Source organism: Diabrotica virgifera, chromosome 7 (assembly GCF_917563875.1).
Source record: "Diabrotica virgifera virgifera chromosome 7, PGI_DIABVI_V3a".
NCBI lineage: Eukaryota > Metazoa > Arthropoda > Insecta > Coleoptera > Chrysomelidae > Diabrotica > Diabrotica virgifera.
Window position 1 is genome coordinate 93555154 of NC_065449.1, and position 11977 is coordinate 93567130.

Consider the following 11977-nt stretch of genomic DNA (forward strand, 5'->3'; position numbering starts at 1 on the left):
TTTTGGTTATTTCACGTTGAAATATTCGATTTGGAATTTGACGAATAATAAACTACATTTCATTAGCTACAACTCTGCTTCTACTGAGTCTAGAGTCTTCATGCATAGGTACACCATTTTTTTCATGTTTTTATTAGCTATATTTTTGCTAAATATTTTTTCGCTAAAATACTTACTTTTTGAGTTATCTGTGGAAAACCATCCAAAAACATGTTTTATTTATGTTTAAAATGAACATATTCACTCGCGAATAACTCGAAAAGTATTGACTTAGTGAAAAAACTCTATAGAACAAAAATTGCTTAGAATTAGTCATTTTATCCAATTCCGGACTTATTTTGAACATATTTTTTTTCACCCGCGAGAAAATATTTTTCACCCCGTATTTCCCAATTTTTTTAAAATGGAGGGGATGAAGAATTGTAAACTTTTTCTTATATAATAATAGACAATTTCAAATACCTATTCCCAGATTTTCATCCTTCCTTTATTTTTTTGGAGATTTTCGAAAAGTTTTGTGTTCATTGATCGGGCTATAGTGTGAGAGGCCATTGGTCTAATTTACAATAATTCACAGAATTGTATCGGAACCAGTTATGCAAACAATAAATAATACCAAATCCTTTATACCAGCGTTTCCCAAATGTTGGGTCGCGACCCGGTACCGGGCCACGAAAGCAAAATGCCGGGTCGCCTCGCCATCGCATGGATAAGGAATCCATTTAAAATGGACGAAGAATCCAAGACTGGACTTCCGGATTTATATATTGAGTCAGTAATTAAACTATCGTGTGATAGGGCACTCAAAGACATATTTCACAAAATAACACTGATAGATTTTTGGCTGGCTTGCCGCCAGAAGTACCCATTTTTAACAGAAAAAGCGATAAAGTTTCTAATTCCTTTTGTTACGACCTATAAGTTTGAGGCAGGGTTGTCAACACTGGTTTTCCTCAAAAATAAATATAGGAACCGTTTGGAAGTCAAACCAGACGTGAGGATAAAATTGACATCTTTTCCTCCAAACGTGAAATTTTTAGTTAACCAGAAACAACTGCATACTTCTCATTTATAAAGTATTTGATTTTGATTGTTTTATTACATTTTTGTTTGAGCTAATGATTCTTTATTAAATTATATAAAACCATGGACGTATAAATAAAGATCTTTATTTATACGTCCATGTATAAAACTAATAAATATTTAAATACGTTTTCTTGTACACTCACACCAGGGTAGGCAAAAAAATTAGTGGGTCACGAAAGATAAAGACAAAAATAACCGGGCCACGGAAAAATAAGTTTGGAAAACGCTGCTTTATACAAATAAAAAATGTCTCGCGATTTCTAACTTAATCAAACAAACTTATCTGCATTAATTTACAACATAGTAAAAGCTTAACCATACTAAATAATACTTATGAGGAACTTACTATAAAAAAAATAACCGCTTGTTTTAAATGTATACAGATATACCAGTAGCTAATCATGTATGTCAGACAAGATGTCCATTAAAAAATTAAAAAGCTGTAAAAAATAATTGTACATGTCTTTTATCATCATCCAACCAATTTACGTCCATTGCTGGACATAGGTCTCCCCCAATTGTTTCCACACTTCACGGTTTTGTGCTGATTGTTGCCAGTTTTTACTAATCCGCCTGATATCATATGTCCATCGTGAAGGCTTTTAGGGCTGTTAATATTAAACTTCGATGTCTTTGTTTGATCCCATTGTTAGGTATATATGCCAATGAGTGTTATACCAATAAATGATATCCTAAAGTATAGACAAATAGATAAGAATAATGCCTCGGACACAGTATAATGCTAAAGAATCTTCAGATGTAGTATTACAATTCCACTATAATACTGATCCTCATGCCTGAAACCGAATCTCGGAAGTTTGGATATGCTGACGACTGGACCCTTGCAACAAGCCACCAATCTTTAGAAAATACAGAAATCACTCTCACGAATGACTTATCCATCCTCAGCGAATACCTTAAGAAATGGAGACTACAGCCAAGTACTACAAAAACTGAAGTATCAGCTTTTCATCTAAACAACAAGTTGGCAAACAGAGAATTGCGAGTGTATTTTAATAACAAGCTGTTAAAACACAATAAATACCCGAAATACCTTGGGGTTACTCTAGACAGAACGCTCACATTCAGAGAACACCTGACGAAAACAGCAGCAAAATTGAAAACACGCAACAATATAATACAGAAACTCTGCGGCACTACATGGGGGTCCACAGCATCAACATTAAGATCCTCTGCTCTTGGCCTGATATATCCGGTGGCAGAATACTGTGCTCCAGTGTGGCTAAATAGCAGGCATACCCACCTGGTCGACACCCAACTAAACCGTACTATGCGTATGATAACAGGCACAATTAAGCCCACCCCTACAATGTGGCTACCTACCCTTAGTAACATAGCACCACCCAACCTACGCCGCGAACATGCATTGGTTAAAGAATATAACAAAATAATGGACAGTCGCCAGCTTCTAGTCCACAACGACATCCCCGATATTCTTGGAAACCGTCTCCGATCCAGGTTACCCCCTCTACAATCTGCTCAAGCGCTGCAGCAATCCAACTTTGACTTAAATACCCGATGGAGAGAAGATTGGGAAAGTAGGACAGATCCGCATTACCATAGTCTACCGGACATCATAGGGAAACCTGGCGAATTTGAACGTCCCCGTAAGATTTGGGCAGCCCTTAATCGAATTCGAACAAACTGTGGAAGATGCGCCGACTCCCTCCACAGATGGGGTAAACTCTCCTCGCCTTCTTGTGACTGCGGCGCTGCAAGACAGACGATCAGTCACATTGTTCAGGACTGCCCACGCAGAGCATACACAGGCGACCCTATAGACTTTGTAATAGCAACCGAAGGGTCAATCGAATATATAAAAAAATTGGACATCTGTTTGTGATGCATTGTATAATGCATAAATCTAAATATATTCTGTGATATACTTAAGCCATACGCTAAATAAATAAAACTGATCCTCACACTTTCTTTTGCAAATTTTGAAGAAATTCAATAACTGTCTCCAAGACTTGTTTGTACACTGCGCGTCAATTGAACTGAATTATAAAGTCAAGAAAAGGCAAGAATTACTCGTTTCAAGAATGTGTGTTGCCACCACGGTTCTGGATGACACTCATCGTTCGATTTCGCATATAGAGCTGATCATGTTTTGCATGTCCCTTTGGGGAAAAGTGGTTCATTCCTCAATGAGAGCCATTCGAAGGTCTTCACACATGTTGTTGGAGAAAGTATAAGACATCTTACACGATTTTTGAGAAATATGAGCAATAAAATTAAGTTCTAGACTTTGAGAAGGCTAGTCCATTTTTGAAATACCATTATCTTCAAGATACTGTGTTATAATCCCTGCCGTGTATGGTCTATAATGGTATCGCAGTATCTTGCATTAGCAGCACACTATGGCCAATAAATATAGCTTTATCTACATCACGGGTCACCAATTAGCGGACCGCGGTCCGCATCCGTACCGTGGGCTAGTTTTGTGCGGACCGCCATTAAATTCAGAATATAGTGTTTTGCAATTTTGAAAATGTTTGGTCATAAAATTGTGTATCTACTATGTTTGGCTCAACTTATATTAGTCCAGGGCGCATCTGTCTTGAGATGGACGTTGAGAGGTGACTCAAATTTTTTTGCAGAAATTGCTTGAAAATAACTCAAATAATAATATTTGAGTTATTCTCCCACTCAAAATTGGCTGGAACATTGTTTAAATAATCAAAATGTCAAAATATGAAGGAAAAATTCGATTTTTTTATTGGTTATTTGATTATAACTTTAAAACTATTCATTTCTGAGAAAAGTTGTACTGACATAAATGCGTAATTAAATTTCCTACAATATACAGTTAGTTAAAAATTTTAAAAATATTCACCCTTGTTGCAAAATAGCAATAATTGCGAAATAAACCATACAAAAACAAGTATTGGCATTTTACGTTTTTCAACCATTTATGCTACACTTAGGGTCTTCATATTTCACCCAGAAAAACTTTATGATACAGTAAAATAACACTGTAAATTTCCTTAAGATCGGTTTAATAGATTTTGCAAAATAAATTTTGCAATCCAGCTTTCGCAAAAAAAAAATCATTTTTTTAAAATGTTGCAGGACTGAAAATAAAGAAGATAGCAAGTTGAATTTTTTTTCGCTTATAGAAGTGTACTGTACCTTTCATTTGCAATTTGCAAAATTAAAATCGATTAATTACCACGGCGTCAGGAAATTTTTTAAGTAAACATTAATTTTTGGTGCTACGCGCAAGACAGCGGTGTTCGATTCACACAACTTGATTTCCATCAAAATTTGTTCCAATCTTTATCTAATATATTATTTTCTTACTCTATATTTTGTTGTATTTTAATAATTTAATTCCACAAAAATCAAACAAATTTTATTATTTTTTGTGAAATATTGTTTAAACAATTGAATATGTATAAAAATAATAAACTTTTATTCTCTAAGTTAAAATATATGAACAAAGAAAGTTTTTGCTAAAAAAAGTGTTATTTCAAAGGTGTTTTTATTTTGCAATAAACAAATTTATTTATTTATATCCAAATGTAATAAAAATTAAAATGTATCAATCATTATCAAAAGTAATTGGAATGCCCAATCAGAGCAAACTATCGGCTGTCCTGCGCGTAGCACCAATAATTTAATGTTTATTTAAAAAAAAATTCCTGACGCCGTGGTAGTTAATTGATTTTAGTTTTGCAAATTGCAACTGAAAGGTACAGTACACTTCTATAAGCAATAAAAATTTCAACTTGCTATCTGCTTTATTTTCAGTCCTGTAATATTTTGAAAAAATGATTTTTTTTTGCGAAAGCTGGATTGCAAAATTTATTTTGCAAAATCTATTAAACCGATCTTAATGAAATTTACAGTATTGTTTTACTGTATCATAAAGTTTTTCTGGGTAAAATATGAAGGTCCTAAGTGTAGCACAAATGGTTGATAAACGTATAATGCGAATACTTGTTTTTGTATGTTCTTTTCGCAATTATTGCTATTTTGCAACAAGGGTGACAATTTTTAAAAATTTTAACTAACGCTATATTGTAGGAAATTTAATTACTCAACTTTTATGTCAGTACAACTTTTCTCAGAAATGAATACTTTTAAAGTTATAATCAAAAAACGAAGAAAAATATCGAATTTTTCCTTAATTTTTTGACATTTTGATTATTTAAACAATATTCCGGACCTTTTTGAGAGGGAGGATAACTCAAATATTATTATTTGAGTTATTTTTAACCAATTTCTGCAAAAAAATTTGAGTCACCTCTCAACGTCCAAATGTACTAATATTTTTACAGATGCGCCCTGGTCTATATGTGCGAAGCCGATTTTTCAAGAACGAACTTTATTAAAAATCGGTATAGATCTCAGGTAACTGATGAATCTCAACTCCCAAATGAAAATCAGTTGCGCTAAACTCATTCCAGATATCACTGGTTGTACATTCTTTTATATAGGAAACAATTTTAAATAAATTCAAAATAATATTTTTGTCCGAAAAATGTATTTTTAGGTTTTTTATAGTGATTTTAAACAAAAAAGGTCTCTTGTCATTTTTCTCAAAAATTGATAATTTTATTTACGCATATGCATTTTCGAGGCTTGAAAACTCATCTGTAAATTATTAGTGTTTCGGTTATACATTCAGTTTCAAGATTCTAACGGATAATCGGGGCTTATTTCAATATAGACCATTGTTTTTTAATTGTTAATCGTCGGGCGTCGCACTTTATGATGCGTCTCTGTCGCATGTATACATATATATTGTACGTACTAATGCGAAAAATTCCCAACAAATACTTGACATTTAAATTGTATAATATATTATTAACATAGTTTTTTTAAATAATTTATTTATTTAATTAAGTATTGCCAATGTGCTAATTAAATACGCCAATCATATAGTGCGATACGCACCACATACAGTGCGACGTGCCGCCGCGGCTGATTAAGGGTCAAGAGGACGCGTGTAATTAACAATTAAAAACAACGGTCTAAATTGAAATATGCCCCGATTACTCATCAGAATCTTGAAATTGAATGTTTAAACTTAAATTTAGGCACTTGACAACCTCAAAAGTAATAATTTACACATGAGTTTCCAAGCTTCGAAAATGTTTATTTTCGCATTTTTCAGATTTTAGATCGCTTAAAACTCGAAATCTATCAACTTTTGAGAAAAACGATCTTTTTTGTTTAATATGAACCAAAAATGTTAAAACATATTTTCGGAGGCAAAAAACATGATGTTTTGAATTTGTTAAAAAAAAAGTGATAAACAATTTTTGCCTAAAAATTTTGCCCGGCACTCTTCTGATTTGTTATTATGATGGAGATGATATTTTTCAACAAGAATCCGCTAAAAAACCGAATCAGAACAACCGGGCACAGGTAGCATTAAGTCCGAACCGCGGAAGTGTCATAGGTTTTCGAAACGGATCTTCAGGGAACATAATTCGTGACCCCTGATCTACATAATATTTTAGGATCTTTGTTATATATATCTGTGTGTTGTTAATGCGTCCCTATCAATTCAGACGAGATCCGTGTGTGCATCAAAAAAATTCCTTCCCAAAACATTACTGAGCCACCACCAAAAGCAACCCGATGTGATCGAGTGCAGGCTGCATAACGCGCTCCAGCCCTTCTGTAGACCTTATTTCGACCATAATTACCATTTACCATAAATTGATGTTCTACACTCGTCCGTAAACAATACTTTTTTCCAATCGTCTGTTATCCAATTGACGTATTTACGGGCAAATGAAAGTCTGCGTCTTTTGTGAGCAGCAGCAAGTAATGGCTCCGTTGCTGAATTGCAAGCTGTCAAACCCTGTTCTCTTAACCTTCGTCGATCAGTGGAAACATTGATTACTGCGGTCCTTGGACTTGATGAATATCGCTTTGGAGCATCGCTAGCAGTTGCGTCCTAGAATTCGCAATCCAGCAATAGTGAAATAACGCGATCTTCTCGAACTGTTGTCTTCCTTTTGGCACCCGTACCAGGTCGTTGTTGATGAGATCGGGTCTCAAGAAATCTTTTGTAAGTTCTCTGCTCAGTTGAACCACTAATATTAAATTGTGTTGCGCATCCCTTAGGGTTGCTCCGTTTTCCAGCAATGTAATTCTTTCGATATTTTTCCATTGTTATTAAGAAATAAACGTCACTGTAAGGCCAGTATAACACTAGATATCTCAGAAACTCTTTATTAGAACACTACAATCAGGGGCGTAACAGAGGCCCCCGCAGCATGAAACTTGCGGGGGGCCCCGATATATCAGGGGCCCCATCTTGTCGTCTAATATATTATGTAAAAATGTGTTATTGATATATTATTTCACTCATGCGTACGCAACGTTTTTATAAACAGTTCCTGTACATCTTCAGACAATTTAAACTACCTAAAAGAAGACTTTATACCTGGAAATCACCGGCGGATTCGGAAGATCACATTGTAAGAAACCAGATAGATTACATTTTAATCAAATCCAGATATAAAAACACTATAAAATCTGTGAGAACATACCCCGGAGCTGACATAAATTCAGACCATAATCACTAGTAGGCGTAATGAAGATAAAATTAAAAAAGATCCAAAAACAAACAAATATACCACGATTCGATGTCTCAAAGATAAAAGAAGAACCTATACGCCAGAGTTTAAAACAAGAAATAAATGATAACTTAAAGAAAATCAAACAAGACGTGATAAAGACAACAGATGTTAATGACAAATGGAACATGATACAAGAAACGTTAGTAGAGGCAGGAAAAAAAATATTACAGACGAAAATAAGAAAAAAACAGACATGGATGACTTCAGAAATCCTAGAGTTAATGGAGGAAAGAAGGAAACATAAAGGCAGGAATAAGGCAAAATACAAAGAAATACAGAGGGTAATAATAAAGAAAATAAAAGAGGCCAAATCCACCTGGCTGACAAATCAATGCAGTGAAATAGAAGAATATTCTAAAAAACATGATAGCTTTAATATGCATAAGAAAATAAAGGAAATCACAAATACCAACACAGCGAAAAAAGAAAGATGGCCTTCTTAAAGACATAAATGGAAAACTTATTATAGAAGTCAAAGAGAAATTAAAAAAGTGGAAGGCGTACATAACAGATCTGTTTGAAGATAATAGACAAGAACCGGAAGAAATCGATAGCGAAACGGGACCAGAGATCATAATGGAGGAAATCGAACAAGCAATACGAAACGCAAAAAACGGAAAAACTGTAGGTCCAGACGAAATACCTGCAGAATTACTGAAATGTCTAGACGATGAAACTCTACCTGTACTACTGGCAGGGCCGCCGAGAGGGAAGAGCGGGCCCCGGCAAGAAGTGACGACCGGGCCCCCGGCAAAAAGTGAAGAGGGGAAAATTGTTCAACTTTTATAGAAATAAAATTATCAATAGTAAAAATATGTAATAAGAAACATTTCAAACATAAATTTTATTAAATTTTATTAAATTTTCATTATATGTATAATAGTGAAAATATTTATAATACAAGTGCTTTTCGAGTTTTCTGATTGAAAAAGATGTCTATAACTTTCGAAAAATCGCATGATTTTACTAAATCATTCTCAATGCACAAAGTTGATAGGCGAGTTACCCAATCCTGTTTTATCGTAGATACACAGCATTTTTAAGAGGGAAAGAAAACTAAAGGATCTTTTCTCTTCTGCGACTGTCACTGGTAATGTGCAAAATATTCTTAACGCAATAACGACGATAGGAAATAATGAATCTAATTTGAGATGTTTAATATTATTAAGTAAATCTATTGGAGAAATTGCAGGGAAAGGTTCAAGGAAGGCGCAGCATAGGTAGAAGAAAAATGTCCTGGTAGAGAAATCTCAGAGAATGGTTTGGATCCAGCTCAACTGAACTCTTTCGGGCTGCAGTGTCAAAATGTTATTCTGAATCTATTTTCTTGTGGCATTTTTGCAATTAACTAGGGCGTTGAAACGTTAATAAAATCATTTTTTTTTGTAAAATTGTGGCTTATTTCCCATCAAAACTAGTTAGTAGTGTCAAAAGTTAGAATATGTTGATTGCCAACCTTCGTCGCGGAAATGGCACGTAAAGAAGAAGATTGGAGAAAGTTGAGATTTACCAATATTATCCTTGTATATCGCTCTCAAATGAAAAATTTCATCTACCAATTCTCTACTGATGTCTTCTTTAATAAAACTTGCGCAATATATCAATTTTTTTCTTAATATTCTCGTCATCGTCATCTCGGAATGTCCACAAAATGTTAAATAGCGAATTAATTTCATTTGCCGCATTAAATGTTCTGGTTAAATTGCTTATTATTTAACAATATTACATAGTTCACATCGAAATATTGCGTCGGGCTCAAAATTATCAGTCGCATCACTACTAGGCCCAGGCAATCATCAAGAAATCTCACAGGCTTCTTGCGCCGTTTTTCTTTATATTCTTCAATCAATTTCTAGAAGCGCTGCTATATTTTTAATCTCCATATCCAAAGTTATCTGACTGCACTGCAGCATTTGACTTCTGTGATTTATTGCTGTTAAAATTTTACACCAAATCAACTAAAGGTCATGTTAAATATAGCCGAGGATTAATTAAACGTATTATGGACATAAAGTGAAGAGCAAAAAAAAACAGGAAAAATTACGTCTTTGGTCTGGTCGACGCAGGGCCCCTTACATCGCCGGGCCCCGGTAAAATGTACCGGCTGTACCGCCCTCTCGGCGACCCTGACTACTGGATCTGTTTAATGAAGTATATAAAACCGGAAAAATACCTCAGGAATGGTTGGTGTCCACCTTTGTAACAATACCTAAAACAATATATGCCAAAGATTGTTCAGACTATAGGACAATATCACTAATAAGCCATACCCTCAAAATATTTCTAAAGGTGATTTATGGAAGATTATACAGAAAGCTAGAAAATGATATGGATGATACCCAATTTGGGTTCCGCAAAGGACTTGGAACAAGAGAGTCATTGTTTGCATTTAATGCCCTCTCTCAAAGATGCTTAGATATGAACCTGGATATTTATTCCTGTTTCATCGACTTCTAAAAAGCGTTCGACAGAGTACGACATGAAAAACTAATAGAATTATTGAAAAACAGAGATATAGACAGACGAGACTTACGAATTATCATCAATCTGTATTGGAATCAAAAGGCCAATATAAAGATCGACGAACAAGAGTCCGAGAATATTGATATAAAGAGAGGGGTAAGACAGGGTTGTGTACTGTCGCTGCTACTGTTTAACGTGTACAGTGAAGCCATATTTCAGGAAGCGATAGCGGAACTAAGTGATGGAATCTCTATAAACGGAAGAATAGTAAATAACATAAGATTCGCTGATGACACCGTTATAATGGCAGACACCCTGGAGTCGCTACAAGAATTGTTAAATAGAATTAACGATTATTTCATTCGATATGGACTCAAAATAAACAAGAAAAAAACTAAATTTATGATTGTATCAAAAACACAACATGGAAATGAAAGGTTAATACTAGAACAAACCCAAATAGAAAAAGTAAAGACATACAAATATCTGAGAACCTGGGTTGATGACAAAAATGACCAAAGCAGAGAAATTAAAGTCCGAATTGAAACTGCAAGGCAAGCATTTATAAAAATGAAGACACTGCTTACAAACAAAGACCTTCAGTTGCCTCTCAGATTGAGGGCTCTAAGATGCTACATATTTTCTATATTACTATACGGAATGGAAGCTTGGACATTGAAAAGGCAACACATAAGAAAAATAGAAGCGTTCGAAATGTGGTGTTACAGAAGAATGTTGAAAATTCAGTGGGTTCAAAGGATTACCAATGTTGAAGTGCTACGACGTTTAAATAAGGAGTTAGAAATTTTGAACAGTATAAAAACAAGAAAACTAGAATATTTGGGTCACATTACTAGAGGAGAGAAATGTGAGCTGCTGAGAGTTATTATGCAAGGAACGATCCAAGGAAGAAGAAGCATAGGAAGAAGACGCATCTCCTGGCTGAGGAACCTTAGAGAATGGTTTAACTGTAGTTCATTACAACTGTTCAGAGCAGCAGCCAACAAAGTGACCATAGTCATTATGATATCCAACCTCCGCTAGGACATGGAACTTTAAGAAGAAGGACATCTTCAAAAACTTCCCTCGATTCGATTTAGCAAACAATGCAGAAAAACTTCCAACCAAAATCGCTTCCTCTAAAAACGCTATCGGTGACTAGGTGGTCATCCAGATTTCAAACTGAGCATGGTGTAAAGCAGAACTACATGTTAATTTTAAAAACACTGTCTAAAATAATATTAACTAGGTACCACATATCGTGAGTAGAGAATGACAACTAATAATTTAAAAAGTAAAATGGAACAGTTTGAATTTTCCTTCCCATCTATTTTACAAAATAAAGTAGTACTTTACATAACTGTAAAGAATTTTTATCAAATCTTTAGGAAAACTATACTTACGTCATTTTTATAAGAATCCAAAGATTTTGCTACTAATTGTGGCTTTCTCTGTACTTTTAAAATCAAAATGTTTGGTAGAGTTAAGAAGCATTTTGATGAATTATTACATGATCAACGCATCTCAAACCCTGAAGAAACATAATATTATTTATTATAGAGTAGGCGGGTTTCTCGTAAATCTCGATGTAGTCATTGAACAAATTCAAGCTGGATTTATGAGTATGTACAAAATGAACAACGATTTTAAAGACTTAGATCCTAGAAGTGGATATCTTTTCAAATCGGATCCAGAAGTTTTTGCAGAAGTCAGTAAATTAGTTGCTGCGTACCCGTCAGTCGTCAGTTTAAGTAATGAGTTTTTGGAGCAACTGCAATTTTTCAGAAAATCATTAAGGACATATG